The 16439-nt window shown below is 40.8% G+C and overlaps 1 long non-coding RNA gene across 3 annotated transcripts in view; it reads left to right on the top strand.

Moving 5' to 3' along the window:
• Positions 1-16439, top strand: part of LOC110339377 — a 40701-nt gene that overhangs the window by 6345 nt on the left and 17917 nt on the right. The window contains exon 1 of one of the 3 annotated variants that reach the window (XR_005876722.1): positions 13042-15083. The exons of the other annotated variants lie outside the window; for them this stretch is intronic. This is a non-coding gene — a long non-coding RNA (uncharacterized LOC110339377). Of the gene's footprint in view, positions 1-13041; positions 15084-16439 lie in introns of those variants that run through there. 3 annotated transcript variants of the gene reach the window in all.

The raw sequence follows: 16439 nt of genomic DNA, 5'->3' as shown, positions 1-16439 counted from the left end.
AAAATGAGACTACCATAGCATATATACTGTAGGATTGTTATAAAGATATGTCACTCATATTATTAGTTCTTTTTAATAGATTGTTAGCTGTAGCAGTCCTTTAAGTAGTATGTATATTGTCTTAATTAGGATTTCTCTTGCTGTGATAAAATACAAACGAGACTTGGGAGGAAAGGATTTATTTCATCTTATACTTGTACCACACAGTCCATGCCTGAGGGCAGTCAGGAAAGGAACTCAAGGCAGAAACTGATGCAGAGATCATGGAGGAGTGCTGATTATTGGCTTGTTCCTCACGCTTGCTCAGCCTGCTTTCTTACGGTCCCCAGCACCACCAGCTCAGAGATGGCACTGCCCACATTGAGCTCCACCCTCCCTCAACCATCAATAGAAAATGTACTACGGGTTTTTCCACAGGCCAATCTGGTAGGAACATTTTCTCAATTGAGGTTTCCTCTTTCAGAATGACTCTAGCTTATGTCAAAGTCACATAAAACTAACCAGTACATCTATTAAAACCTTTTTCTGTGCAACTTGTTGCCTAGTCTGGCTTCACTCAATAAATATTTATTGATTGCCAACCAATGTGACATTGTGGTTGGTATTGGTGTGTGAAGTGCTGAAAATCCTGCTGCATAGAATTGAAAACTGAGGGTATATTTTGGTGTATTTAACCATCTCTTAACAATTGAAGATGGTTTCCAATTCTTCTGGAATGTATTTAAAATAGAGATACAATCGTCAGGTAAGGTGATTCAGTGGATAAAGGTGCTGGCCACAAAACCTGTCGATCTGAGTCCAAACCCTGAGAACCAACTCCTGCAAATTGCCCTCTCTCCTCCACACGTGCTGTGACACACATGCTCTTTCCCACAAAAAATCAGTCAATCAGTCAATGTAATAAATAGAACTATAGTAACTCCAACCTCCAGTGTTTTATCTAGCCAACCATTTCCTGCATTGGCTATTGAGTTCAGAATATCACCCTTAAGAAACCCTCCCTAACTCCACACAAGATGTGGTCCCTCTATTGGAATATCTCCCCTTCCAGAATTTATCACATTGGGTCCTATATGAATTACTGTATGTCTTTTCCTCCCATCAGACCCTAAGCAACCTAAGAGGGATCTAAAATCATTATCGAAATGGTCTCATAGAAAGATTTGTTGTATTCAGTTGCATTTTTTTCTAATCTTTGCACCCTATTCTGCCTGTCCTCAGGAAAGGACTGGGAGAATAAAATCCATCCAGACTGGTACATCTGCAGTAGTGAAGAGGAAGAATGTTAAATGGCTGAGTGGGTGAAAGTGGAGCTTCCCAGGCTATTGGGAAGGATGCTTAAGTTGCAAGAAACTAAGGTATTTTGTGGCAGGCTAAGAAAGAATGTTTTCTGTTGTGAGTAATTTATATACCTAATGAACTATTTTAGCAAGCCCAGTGTGCTAGTGCATGCCTCTAATCCAAGAACTCAGGAGACAAGGGCAGGAAGATCTCTCTGAGTTCAAAGCCAGTCTGGTCTACATAGGAAGTTTTAGGATATCTAGTTCTACCTGGTAAGACCCTGTCTCATATAAAGATATTGGGCCTAGAGAAATGGTTCTGTGGGTAACAGCACTTACTGCTCTTGCAGAGGACCCAGGTTCAATTTCCAGCACCCACATGGTAACTCAAGACCTCCTTTGTACTCTTCCTGGTTCAGGTTAGTATTTGAGAATGGGTGACTTCCTCCCTCACTTCCCTTCTCCTCTCACTCTCCTCCTTTTTTCTCCTTCTCTGGTGGTTATGTGATTCTTATCTCCCTGAGACACCATGCTGTCTGGAGAATAGACAATGTTCAGGTCCCAGATCTCTGTGTTAGGTGCTCAGGGAACGCTTCTCTTACTCCTTTCCACAATTCCTGCTCTACTTGGATTAACTTGTTCTGTGTTTGGTTGATGTTCTACCTGCCTGAGAATTCCTCCAAGTTCAGAATCATGGTATCAGCACAACAAAACAATAGCTATGCAGATGACTGTGTAGGTGAATAGAATAGTGATCTGGCTCTTTGAACTATTTATAGCGCAGTTAGTTGCACAGTAGTGATTATCATAGTACTTAAAGAATCACTTGTGTTTCATTTTTTTAGTATGAATTTTCCAGCAGCTTATTGAAGCATAGTTTATAAAGCATAAAGTACAGTTGTGATAGAGAAAAGGAGGCATGAACGGATGGGGTGCAGGTGGAATGGGCTCCCAAAGTACATCTGGATGACAGGGCTAAATGGTGATCTATTGCCGGAGGCCCCCAAAGAATGCTGATGACTCCTCAATGACACTCACGTTCAGGAGGTCTGGATCAGTCCCATGCTGGCCTCTCAGTCATCAATCTGGGGTCTATGAGCTTCCCCTTGTTCAAGTCAGCAGTTTCTGTGGGTTTCATCTGCCAAATCTTAGCCCCTTAGCTCATCACTCCTCCCTCTCTGCAACTGGGTTCCAGGAGTTCAGTTCAGTGCTTAGCTGTGGGTGTCTGCCTCTGCTTCCATCAGCCACTGGATGAAGGCAGACGTAAATCACATTATCAGGCATGGCATTTAAGGTAGTCTCTCCACTGTTGGTTAAATTGCCAGTTGGTGTCTCAGGACATCTCACTAGTGCCAGATCTCTCTTCAAACCTATAATGACTCCCTCTATTATAGTATCTCTCATCCTTCTCTCCTCTATTCTTTCCCCTACTCAACTATCCTGCTCCCCCATGTCCTCCTCTCCCCTCCTCTTCACCCCTTCTCTTTCACCCAGCTTCCTCATCCCTCCGCCCCTTGCTCCCAGTCTCCTCAGAATATTCTGTCCTGTTTCCCTTCTCTGGGTTAACTTGCGTATCTCTCTTAGGGGTGTCCCTGTTTCCCAGACTGTCTGGCAGTGGGATTGTAGGCTGGTAATCCCCTGTTTCATGTCTAAAATCCATATATGAGTGAGTATATACTACTATGCTTGTCTTTTTGTGACTGGGTTACCTCACTCAGAATGGTTTCTTCTAGTGCCATCCATTTCTCTGCAAATTTCAAGATTCCATTGTTTTTTTTTCCCCGCTGAGTAGTACTCCATTGTGTAAATGTACCACATTTTTTCTATCCACTGTTCAGTTGAGGGGCATCTAGGGTGCTTCCAGGTTCAGGCTACTACAAATAATGCTGCTATGAACATAGTGGAACAGATGTTATTGTTGTACGAATGTGCATGTTTGGGTTATGGACACATGGGGGAGAGCCTAGGCCCTGCCCCGGATGATATGACAGACTTTCGAGAGTCCCCATGAAGGGCCTCACCCTCCTCAGAGAGTGGAGTAGGAATTGGGGAGGGGTTGGGGGATGGTTGTAGGGGGCAGGAGAGGAAGGGAAGGAGAGGGAACTGGGATTGACATGTGAAGCAAACTTGTTTCTAATTTAAATTAAGTGAAAAAATGAGATGGGGTTCAGAAGACAATAGAACACATGATATATTAAAGTGGAAGAATATTGGGAGTAAAAGGACACAGTGGGGAAACAGAGGGTCACAGAGATAGGAAAGAGTGGAGAGTCGATAAAAACCAAGTATTATGGAAATACCATAAAGAAACCATTAATTTATAAGCTCATTAAAAAAAACTTAACTTCTGTTAAATACACTATTAAATGATTTATACATTTATATAATTGCACAATCACTACTTCCAATGCACAAATATTGCTATTGGTTTTTAGGAATTAGGTATTTGATTAATGTATATGACCAACTTAGAAGTTAAATTCATTCTTTACCAATTTCATGCATATATACCATGCATTCTGTCTGCTCTCAGCCCTTGCACTCTTATCTCCCCTCCTGCCCTTTCCACCCCTGCTTCACTGCTAATCTCTTTCCCACAGTCATGGCATTTGGTTTGTTTGTGTCCCTCTGGTTAGGAACTTCTTAAAAGATTCTTCTTCATGTTATCAACTATTTCTTTTTAAAGCTATAGCAGTTAGTGATCGTCTCAAGAGTATATGACAAATCAGAGTTGAGAAAGGTACATGGAGCTTTGTTGCACACTCTGGTGGGTCAGGCTCACTACTTCCCTCTTGCTGGCTATAATGCCTCCCCAGATTCTAGAGTGACAGACTAGCAGCAAGTAGTCACTATCCTCATGGTTCCTTATAATTCTGTTTCAGATGTGCTACAGTTCTTTATTCTTGTGAAACTGGTCTGTAGTTTCTGGGTTAATCTAAATAATACACTTGTTCTTGTAAGATTCGATAGAACAGGACAGTACAGTTATTTAATACCCAGGCCATTTAAAAGTGGCAGCTAAGTCACTCTTTAACAACTTTTCCCATGAATGCCCTTGATTGTTTATATCTTTACTTCTTCGCCTATGAATTTTAGCAACTGATATTCTTAAAGTGGTACAGAGTAATATTGGGAGTTTGCTTCTGAAATTTGGTTAGGTATATATGAAATTTCAGAGTACAACACCCCGACTCACAGTGCTGTGAATATTGTTGCATGAGTGTATAAACTTGGTATTACAGTTAAGGTGTTCTATGACAGGCTGAGAGAGAATACTTTCTTTTATGAGTAATTTATATACCCAAAAAAATATCAACCAGGCTTGGTGGCGCACACCTTTAATCCCTGCACTCTGGGGCCGAGGAAGGCAGATTTCTGAGTTTGAGGTCAGCCTGATCTACAAAATTGCATTTAGGACAGCTAGGGCTGTTATACAGAGAAGCCCTGTCTAGAAAAAAACCAAACCAAACAATTTACTTAGCCTAGTGTAGTAGCACATGCCTTTAATTCCAGAATGTGTGAGGCAGATGCAGGAAGATCTCTCTTTATCCAAGGCCAGCCTTGTCTACATAGAAAATTTCAGAATATATAGGGCTACATCATTAAATCATGTCTTATTAAAAATATTGGGTCATAGAGAGATGGTTCAGTGATTAAGGGCACTTGTTGCTCTTGTAGAGGACCCAGATTCAATTCCACATGATAGTTCAAGACCATCTGTAACTACAATTCCAGAGGTGGAGGCTCTTCTCACCTCCACATGCATTGCATACATGTGATATGCAGACTTGCTTGCTGGCAAAAGACCCATCCATACACACAAAATATAAGTAAATGCAGAAATAATTTTTAAAAACTGTTGCAATGAAGCCAGGGAGATAGCTTAGTAGGCAAATGGATTAGCTGTACAAGCCTAAAGACTGAAGTTTGATTCCTGGAGCCCTTGTAAAAAGCTGGATGCAATAGTAGGCATCTGTAAATTTAGCATTCTTACAGTGAAATGGGAGGCGGTGGCAGAAACTCAGAGGCTAGATAGCCTAGAGGGTTGGATCTTCTATTCCATTCCCTTGATTTATATGTCTGCTTTGTGTTAGCATCATAATGTTTTTATTACAATATATCTATGATATAATTTGAAAGCTGGTATGATAATCCCTTAAGTACAGCTATCTGTTATTTTACAAAGATGCCAAAAGTACAAACTGGAGGAAAGACTGCATCTCAAGAAATGATATGGCAAAAGTCACGTCTATCAATCTGCTACAAGAGGAAGCTTCTCTGATAATGGCTGAGTGAGACAATGCTCTATGAGTATAGATAGCAGAATTTTATTAGGAGTCATGCTATTGCTAGGTTCCTTGAGCAGAACAATAGTATGTGGTTTTCTCCCAGGTCCATGGTCTATCTAGTCCTAAATTCTTGGCCACCCAAGTAGTATCAGGCATAGGTCTCATCTCGTGGAGTGGGCCTTAAAGTCCAACCAGAGAGTAATTGCTTACTCCCACATTTGTACTGTTATTGCACCAGTATATCCTACAGGCAGGTCACCACTGTAGATCACAGGGTTTATAGCTGGCTTGGTGGTTACCTATGTTTTCTTCTAGAAATTTCAGTGTTTCGGTTTCACATTGAGGTCTTTGATCCATTGCTTGTTTGGTTTTTGAGACAGGGTCTCTCTATGCAGTTCTGGAACTCACTACACTTTGTATACCAGACTGGTCTCAAACTTAGAGATCTGCCTGCCTCTGCCTCACAAGTGCTTGAATTAAAGGTATATGTCACCATACCTGGCACTGGAATTGATTTTTGCACAGGGTGATAGACGTGACTTTTGCCAGAGAATGGGAGACTTTGGAGCACTCAAGTCTTCATTTTTTTATTGTTTTTTTGAGACAGGGTTTCTCTGTATTGTTTTGGAGGCTGTCCTGGCACTAGCTCTGTAGACCAGGCTCGCCTCAAACTCACAGAGTTTGCCTGCCTTTGCCTCCTGAGTGCTGGGATTAAAGGCCTGTGCCACCAATGCCAGGCTCAAGTCTTTTTTTTAAATATTTTTGTCTCCTCTCTTTTTAAAATTTATATTAGAAACTTGTTTTACATGTCAATCCTAGTTACCTCTCTCTCCTCCCCTTCCCCCCCCCACCAACTCCCTATCTCATTACCTTTCTGCTCCCCAGGGAGAGTGAGGCCTTCCATGGGAGATCTTCAAAGTCTGACATATCATTTGGAGCAGGGCCTATCATGTGGAATACCTTCTAATGCTATGAACACTCAGTAGTAGGGATGGAGGCTCTGGTTAGGCACCAGCTTGACTTCTACAGGTTTAATGAGATGGGAAGTGTTGTTTTAAACAATAGGACCTTACCATCATTTTGGGGAGAGTAACCAAATGCCTTGTCAATAGCCTTCATTGTTTGAAAGTTTCCATGGAACCCATTTGGCCAACAACTCAATTAGATGATTTCTAGTCCCAGAACAAGAAATATTTTGTTGAGTATTTTTGCCTCTATGATCACAAGGGAAATTGTTCTGTAATTCTCTTTCTTTGGTGGGCCTTTATGTATTTTGCTACTAGAGTCCATGTGGCCTAGTAAAATGACTGGGCAGTGTTCCCTCCATTTCTATTTTGCAGAATAATTGGAGGATTATTTGCATTAACTTTTCTTTGAAAGACTGGTAGGAGGATTTTAATTACTACTTCTATTTCTCAAGGAGTTATAGGTGTATTTAAATCTGATCTTGATTTAACTTTAGTAAGTGGTGTATATCAAAAAATTATCCATTTCTTTTAGATTTTCCAATTTAAAATATTTGCTTATTATTGTGTGGCTTTCCTGGGTGTTGTTATGTCCCCCTTTTCATTTATAATTTTGTTGGGTTAGATATTCTCTTTCTACCTTTTAGTTAATGTGGTTAAAAGTTTGTTAATCTTTCTGATTTTGTCAATAATACACTCTTTGTGGCATTGTTTGTATTGGTTTTTTTGGCTGTTTGTTCATATTTTATTGATTTCAGCCCTCAGTATTTCTTACCATCTACTCCTCTTTGGTATGATTTCTTCTTTTTGTTCTAGAGATTTTAGGTATGCTGTTAAGTTACTAGTATGAGAGCGCACCAATTTATTTATGCAGGCTATATAGGCACTTAGTGCTATTAATTTGCCTCTTAGCACTTAGTTGTATGAACTTGCCTCTTAGCACTGCCTTCATTGTGCCCTATACGTTTGAATATGTTGTATTCACTTTCATTCAGTTCTAAAAAGTCTTTAATTTCTTTTGGAATTTTTGTCTATACCCATTCATCAGAAAGCAGTGAGTTGTTCAGTCCGCATGAGTTTGTAATGTTTCTGTTGTTGTTGATATCCAGCTTTCATCCATGGTGGTCAGATAAGGATGCAGGGTGTTATTTCCATTTTCTTGTATGTCTTGAGACTTGCTTTGTGTCCAAGTATGTGGACAGTTTATAGAAAGTTACATGAGGTGCTGAGTAGAAGTTCTTTTGTATTTGGATGAAATGCTCTATACATATTTGTTAGGTCCATTTGGTTTTAAGGGTAGTTATTCCCAGAATTTCCCTATTTAGTTTTTGTCTGCATGACCTGTCTATTGGTGAGAGTCAGGTATTGGCATTTCCCACTATCGGTGTGTGAGGATCAGTATGTTATTTAAGCTGTAGTAGTGTTTCTTTTACAAACTTGGGTGCCCTTGTGTTTGGGGCATAGATGGTAAGAATTTCAATGTCCTTGGTGGCTTTTTAATTGATGAGTATGCAGTGTCCTTCTCTATTTCTTGTGATTATTTTTGGTTTCAAGTCTATTTTGTCAGATATTAAAATGGCTACACCATCTTGTTTCTCAGGTCCGTTTGCTTCGAATATGGTTTTCTAACCCTTTACCATGAGGTAATGTATATCCTTGAAATTCAGGTGTTTCTTAGATGTGGCAGGATGGATCCATTCAAGTAGTCTTTGTCTTTTTGTTGGGGAGTTGAGAACATTGTTATTTTGATTCCTGTTATTTTGCTGTTTTCTGTGTGTGTTTCTCTTCTTTTGACTTTGCTGGTTTGATATTATTTCCTGTGTTTTCGTGGTTGTAGTTAACCTTTCTAGGTTAGAGTTTACCTTCTAGTACCTTCTATAGGACTGTATATGTAGATAGCAATTGCTTAACTTTGACTCTAACATAGAATGTCTTACTTTCTCCATTGATGGTGATTGAAGGTTTTTCTGGGTATATTAGTCTAGGCTGACATTTGTGGTCTCTTAGACTCTGCCACACATCTGTCCAGGCCCTTCTGGCTTTTAGAGCCTCCATTTAAATTTGGGTGTAATTCTAATAGGTCTGCCTTTATATGTTACTTGGTCTTTTTCCCTTGTAACTTTTAATATTCTTTCTTTGTTCTGTATGGTGTTTTGGTTATTATGTGTCAGGAGGACTTTCTTTTCTGGTCCAGTCTATTTGGTTTTCTGTAAGCTTCTTGTACTTTGATAAGCATCTACTTCTTCAGGTTAAGAAAATTTCCTTCTATGATTTTGTTGAAAACATTTTCTGTGACTTAGACCTAGGTCTCTTCTCCTTACACTATTCCTATTAGATATTGTTTTTTAAGTGTGTCTCAGATTTCCTTAATGTTTTTTGCCAGGAGTTAAACATTTTCTGTGACTTTGACCTAGGTTTCTTCTCCTTACTCTATTACTATTAGATATTTTTTTAGTGTGTATCAGATTTCCTTGATGTTTTGTGCCAGATTTAATGTTTTCTTTGACCAGTGTATCAATTTCTTCTAATGTGTCTTCAACACTGAGATTCTTCCATCTCTTGTATTCTGTTGGTGAAGTGTAGTGATATGCAAAGGAAAGCCTTTGTGTCCCGCTTTGAGCTAAATGTATGGCAAAGCCTTTGTGTCTGGCTTTGAGTAAAATGCTTCAGCAAAGCCTTTGTTATGTTTGGGTTAATCAGTAGAGGCTGAGAAATTGTTTTGAGATTGTTTAATTTTTGAGGAAATGTTGTCTCTTTGCAAAATCTTCACTTGATGCTACATGAGAGTTTGTACCAACCTGAACCCAAAAGACACCTCTGGTAAACTTGGAGTTCTTACTTTTGATTATAGTTAGCCATAGTCAAAAGGGACTGAGATTTGTGTGGGTTGTCTTCTGTCACAGGCAACAAGAACAAGATGACTTTGATAGTTGGAACCTTTCCCAGCCCCAATTAACCTTGTACATGTTTGGTTAAAGTAACTGAAATTAGCTAGTTGGGTGTTGGTCTTTTCCAAGAAGGGTGTACCTCCCACCCCCGCTCCTTTAGAAAATGAAGGCTTATCATCTTGGTGAGCTTCTCTCTCTACTTCAGCACCTACAACAGACATCAAGGAAGAGTGAAGCTTGCCTGTGTGGTTCCTGTTTGAGCACCTAAATTTTTCATTTCTAGTTTTATCTCAGTTTGGGTTTTCTTTATTGATCATATTTCCACTTGCAAGTCTTGAGCGGTTTTCTTCCCACTGTGTTTCCCTGAATTTCTTTAAGGGATTTATTATTTTTCTCTTTAAGGTCCTCTCTCATATTCATAAAGACTGTTTTAGGGTCTTCCTTTTGTGCTTGAGGCTGTGTTAGAGTTTCTGGGCTCTGTGGGAAACATATCCTGGATGTTATTGTGTTTTTATGCTGGCGTCTAGGCATCCAGGATTTCAACTATTGTGATTCTAGGTGCTGAATTGTCTTTGTTGAACTTTCTTGTCTTTGTTGGGTGGGTGTTTATTCCTTGGTTTCTATTTCCTCTCTGGTACTTAGGAGAGTATGGTAGCTGTGTGTTTTGCCTGTAAGAAAATTTTCTGGGATACTGATAGGTGTAGACTCTGGGGGTTCTGGGTGAAGGGAGTTTCTGGGTATTGCACCTTGAAACTTAATGATGACCATGGACCCATGGACTTGTGTCTGTGGAGGAGCTTCACAAGAAGCAGGGTGTTCCACCAGCATCTGCTTAGTTAGACCCTGGGAATGCGGGCAGAGTGTGAGGAAGAGGCTTCAGCAGTAGTGTGCTATGGAGCTGGGGATGAGACTGAGGATTGACCTTGGAGGAATGGAGGGAGAGGTGAAGGTCTGCAGTTAGTGAGCTTGCTTCCCTGGTCAGAGTGGCCTGTGGGTTCCTGAGGAGTGCCTGCTGGAGTTTGGGACTGGGACAAAGCAATGTTTGGTGGGAGGAAGTTTGAAGAAGATCTGTGTGATTCCATGGAGATGGGGGCAGCAGTGTTCTTCTACAGAGCTGGGGATGAGACTGGGGGATTAGACTCAGAGTGCAGAGGGAAAGGTGAAGATCTGCAGTGAGCCTACCTGCTTCCCTGACCAGAGTGGCCTGTGACTTCCCAGGGAGTGCCTGCTGGAGTTGGGGGACTGGACAAAGCAAAGAGTTGGGGGAGTGGAGTTAGCAATGGAAGATCTAAGGGATCCAATGGAGATGGTGCAGAGTGAAAAGGGTTGTTGCAGCAGAAGGTATGCTGCAGATCTGGTAATGAGGCTGGGGAACTGGATTTAGAGGAGCTGAGGGGGAGGTTGAGATCTGATGTTAGCCTACCTGATTCCCTGGCAGGAACCTGTTTTCTTTTTCCATCCCATATTGAACAAGCAGGGAAAACCATATGGATACAAGAAAATGTTTAAAAGCACATGCTGTACTCAGGAGACACAGCAGAGGACAGGTGATATTTCAAATGGTGTTTAAAACATGAATGTACCAGATAGTGAAGAGGAAAGGGAACAATCCAGGTAGAGTATGTTATAGCAATACGATCAGAGGTATGATTCAGGAGCCATGAGTTCCCTAGATACTGAAGAAAAAAGAAGAGTGTGCGATTTCTGCTAATTCACTTTCTGATGAGTGATCTAGTGGGTGATATGGGTCCTTAGTTCTTCTGCATGTAATTATCAGATGAACACTTGCTAAGAACGTGGTACCTGCAATCCAGCTGCCCGGTTGGGGCATGCAAGACTGAATCATTGCAATAGTTTAGGCTTCATCATCTTTACCCTCCATACTAGCTGTTGGTACCTTTCTAGTTCAGAAATCTGAACATAAATGTCTACTCTAGATGTCTTCTCTAGTGGTCAGAAAACAACTTTTGTGAACTTTCTGGAGTTATCTTACCTGCTGTCCTAAATCCGCCTATACTTCTTTTTTGTTTTTCTTTTTTTTGTTTTGTTTTGTTTTGTTTTACAGTTTCTTCCTGCTTAGAACTGCTTTTTCCAATCTTCTTACAAAGGCATTGTCACTTTGGTCTAGTTTACTAAATCCCACTTTAATACTCCATTCACATGTCATCTACCTAAGAGACTGTTCTTGTTCCCATGTTTCTCCTCTGTGCCTCCTGGATTCCATCCATGTACCTGTCCTTTTTTGTTGCTGTTGCTGTTATTTTGTTGCCATTTTATTATTTCTTAGTTATATTTGTTCCTTCAGGATTTCACAAATGTATTTTGATTATATTCAATGCCCTCTCCCAACAGCTCCCAGATCACCTCTCCATGTATGTATTCTCTTTTAAAATATCAAGTCTAATCTTTGCTATTCATGTACTCTCAGATATGTGGCCCTACACTGAAACTCAGTTAATCTATCCGAAGCCATACCCTTAAAGAAAACTGACTTCTTCCTCTGATTATCCGTTGCCAGTAGCTCCTCTGCTAGGGGTGAGACTTTCTGTCCACCTCTCCTCTCCATGCTGGGATTGTGTCTCTCTTGAGCTTATGCGTGCCTCGTGCATACTGCCATAGCTGCTGTAAGTTCATATGTGAACTCAGATACATATGTGAGTTCAGTTACCCTGCTATGTCTGGAAAACACTATCCTTGGAGCCATCCATCACCTCTGGCCCTTAGAGACTTTGTCCCATCAAACCCATGCCTGCCCCCTAAGGCTTTGATGAACTCTTCAAGAACTGGACTCTTGTGTTATTTGTCCTTTTTTGTATCCTTAGCCATCTGAAACATACTAAGCATTCAACACATATCTGTTAAAAGAATGTATGTAAAAAGAACATAAAATGTTTGACAATGGTTAGCTATCTGAGACTAGCTGGGTTCACAGGGTTTTCTGAATGGGACACTGCCTTAAGTGTCCCAGACTTAGACTTAGAATTCTGTCTTCAAACCCTAATACATGTGTTCCTACCCCTATTCTCTATGATTCTTAAAAACCTATTTCTAAGTTCTTAAAAGGTCTCTAGTCTATTGCTGTATTTGTCTTTCTATATCTATATATTCCATATGGATAGGACTGACTTTTTTGAAAATGTAATTACATCATTTACCCCTTCCCTTCCTTTCCTCCAATCCCTCCCATGAATGCCTTGATCTTTCTCTCTAATTCTTGGCCTCTTCTTAATTGTTCTCTCTCTCTCTCTCTCTCTCTCTCTCTCTCTCTCTCTCTCTCTCTCTCTCTCTCTCTCTGTGTGTGTATGTGTCTCTGTCTCTCTCTGTCTCTCTGTCTCTGTCAACAGTTTCTACCATTTGCACAGTATAGCTAGTGCAGAATTCATCATTCTGTAAGCTATTCCTAATTTGTCTGTTAGATGTTCTTTTTCTTTGTGCAGGATTGAGGTGCACGAGATGTGCTGTAGGTGTATATCAAATGGGACTGGCCACCACACAATCTCTATACCTTTTGATCAGTTGTGGTTATCAGTAATGGTCTCCAGATATATTGTATATATGCACATGATGACAATGAAAAAAGAGGCCATGAATTTGAAAGAGCAAGGAGGTGTATTTGAGAGTGTTTGGAGGGAGGAAAGAGAAGGGAGAAATGATAAAATAATCTCAAAATAAATGAAAAAAGAGCTTCCTCCAGAGGAACACAGAAATCATTACCTTGTGTCCTTGAAAATCTTGGGTATTTTATTATTTTTGCATGTTTCGTGTATATGTATGTTCATATGTGTGTACATGTGAAGTAGAATAAGTTTTTTAAAAGACCAATTGTTAGATACGGATGTATTGATTTATTTCATGATTTACTTAAATACTGCTTATGCTATCTAGTTAGGAAACATGACTTCACTTGCTACCTGGAACAGAATGACCTGGAGAAATAGCTGAAACGATAGGTTGTTGCTGACTGTACTATATGCTTCTATAAACTCTTGCTTGCCTGCCCCACCTTGTCATTTTGGAGTAGAAAATGAGAATAGGAAAAGGACCCAGCCTTTCAGGAGGTATCCTGGCTTTGGTCCACTGGTGACACCTCCCCTCTTCCACTCTCATTGGTGTTGGAGTGCTTATTCCAGAAAGATTCGTGCAACAAATGTGGTGGCCTGAAGTTCACATTGGCTGTCTTCCTCCATTGCTCTTGCTCTCTACTTTATTTACAGAAGCACAACCTGAGGATTGAAACTACAGTTCTCCACATTAGCTAGTCTGGCTTGCCCTGGGAATCCCATCTCTGCCTCCCAGGTGTTGATAATACAGGCAGCCACCAGGACTGCTCAGCTTTTGCTTGAGGCCTTGGGATCCACACTGGAATTCTGAAGCTTACCGACCAAGCGCTTTATCCAGCCCTGACAGCTTAACTTGTCTCTTCTCTTTCTTTTCTTTTCTGTTGTTTTTTTGCTTTTCTTTTTTGTTGTTTTTTGAGACAAGTTCTCCTTATGTAGTCTTTTTTGCTTGTTCACTTGTTTGTTTTTATATCCCATTCCAAGTTTCCCCTGCCTCTCCTCTTTCCAGTTCCTCCCCCACCACCTCCCCTCTCCCCCAGCCCCCAATCCCACTCAATCCACTCCTCCTCCACTGTTTCTCCTCAAATATAGACTGGCCCCCCACGGATTTCAGCCTGCCATGATATATCAAGTTGCAGTGGGACTAGGCACCTCCTTTTCTCTTCAGGCTGGATGAGGCAACCCAGTAGGAGAGATGGGTCCCAAAAGCACGCAACGCCGTCACAGACCACCTCCTGCTCTCACTTTAGAAATGTCACAGGAAGAACAAGTCACACAACTGTGACATATGCAGAGGGCCTGTGTCAGCCCCATGCAGGCTCCCTGGTTGTTGGTCCAGTCTCTGTGAGCTCCTGTGAGCTCAGGTCAGTTGATACTGTGGATTTTCTTGTGATGCCCATGATACTATTGGCTCCTACAATTCTTCCTCCCCCTCTTCCGCAGTATTTCCTCATCTGCCCAATGTTTGGCTGTGGGTTTCTGCTTCTGTTTCCGTCAGTTGCCCAGTGAAGCCTCTCTGATGACAATTGAGCTAGCTGACCAAATACAAATACAAATACCTATTAATTAGACGTTTGAAAGATCAATAATTTGTTTACATTTTCTCATTTTAAGAGGATTTCTTGATGACTGTTTTGGTGCGGGGGCTCATTTACCTTTGTTTTTAAGGCTGGAAGAAATTATGCTCCCACCCACCCTTAGCTCCTTCCCCTCTAGCTGACTCCATGAAGAGACAGCCTAATTAGGGTTTCACCAGACTCAGGATGTATGTGTGTGTAGCCTTCAAGTTCAGTGAGAATGAAGCAGTGGGAGTCACCAAAGCATGGCATTTAGAAAGCTTCCACCCAGGGATCCGTGGGTAGTAGCTGCCTCTGTCTCTCCTGTGAGTCATGTCTCTTCGCGCTCTCACTAAATTCAGTAAGACAGAAAGGGAAGAGTCAGGAGAGGGAAAAAGGCGGTGGATCATGCTTATGACTGATTATAAGAATAATATATTCCTGAAATCAAGAGGCAGGGTGGGGTACAAAGAAAGGCATCTGTTCTGCTGAGGATTTGACTGGTTAGGACCAAGCTGATGCAGAGACGAAGGCAAAGATGCATACAGGTGAGCATCACCTCACTAGACCTCACGAGCAGCCTTTGCTGATTTTTTTTATGGTGGGGGTGGGGTCGGGGATGACAATGGCAGAGAAATAGGCTGCAGTAAAAAGTGGGGGAGGCATAGAAGAGATGACATTTTCTAGCCTGCTCTCTCTAGTCCTGTATTTTTCCTTTTCTCTCTTATGACCATTAGTCTAGAAAGGAAGCAGAGGTTGGTTACCAAGGAAACCGAAGCTAAGTGTGTTTGATTGGTTAACTTTGAAATAAAGACAAAATTGCTATTCAGAATACAAGCTCTTGTGGAGGATGGGCATTAAGCATGTTAGACATCTATTAATCCTTATAATTACTTTTCACACACACACACACACAGAATCACAAATATGTAAACGATAAAACCATATTTTCCTACAGGGTTATTCGGGACTCTTCAGAAAGACCTTGAACTCTACCCCCCAGTGCCTTCTATTCTTCCTGCTGGCCCCACACTGTTACTCTCTCATTGTGCCCCTTGCCTCAGTCTGAAACCCTAATTAGACTGTCTCATCATGGAGTCAGCTAGACGGGAAGGAGCTAAGGGTGGGTGGGAGCATAATTTCTTCCAGCCTTAAAAAACAACAAAGATATGAACCCCCACACCAAAACAGTCGCCAAGAAATCCTCTTAAAAATGAGAAAATGTAACCAAAATGTTGATCTTTCAAATGTCTAATTAATAGGTATTAGTATTTGGTCAGCAGAGTTTCATGCAAATGTAATGGAAATGCTTAAATACTTTGCCATTCCTTATACACTGCTGCCCCTAGTGTAACAAAGAATGACTGCATCCTCTGAATTGATGAAGGCCATTAAAACTGGGTTTTTTTCCTTCCCCATTTGACTCTTTTATACAGAGCTTTAGACCTGTATCTATATTTTTCTACATGATAGAATATCTGTTAAGAGGTTTTATTGTAAAAGACCAAAGGATATAGTCAGCCAGAGCCTGAAGATTCTCCTGATGTGAAAATAATATACTTTCTGATATAAACATTGTCTGTATGGGAAATAGTGTTCAATTTTGACAAACCCAACCTTTGTAAACTCTGAAAGGACTTCAGAAAATCCGTGCTTATGTCAAATGTTTTCTAATAATGTGATTTCTGGGTTATTTGAAAATTAATGTGAAGCCTGCTTTAATAAGTATTAGGCAAACAGGGTGTGTTAAGATCTGACTAGATTCTCTTATAAGATTGGGAGAATTGCCCTAGTAAATGAAAAACTTAGATTGGAGTAGGTATGTGTGTGTGGCTCTGTGTCTATGTGTGTCTGTGTCTGTGCTGTGTGTATGTGTCTGTGTATCTGTGTGTGTGTGTGTGTGC

This window comes from Mesocricetus auratus, unplaced genomic scaffold (genome assembly GCF_017639785.1).
Source record: "Mesocricetus auratus isolate SY011 unplaced genomic scaffold, BCM_Maur_2.0 Super-Scaffold_100003, whole genome shotgun sequence".
Classification (NCBI taxonomy): domain Eukaryota; kingdom Metazoa; phylum Chordata; class Mammalia; order Rodentia; family Cricetidae; genus Mesocricetus; species Mesocricetus auratus.
The sequence above is the reverse complement of the archived record's forward strand: the minus strand, read 5'-3'. Positions and strand labels throughout refer to the sequence as shown.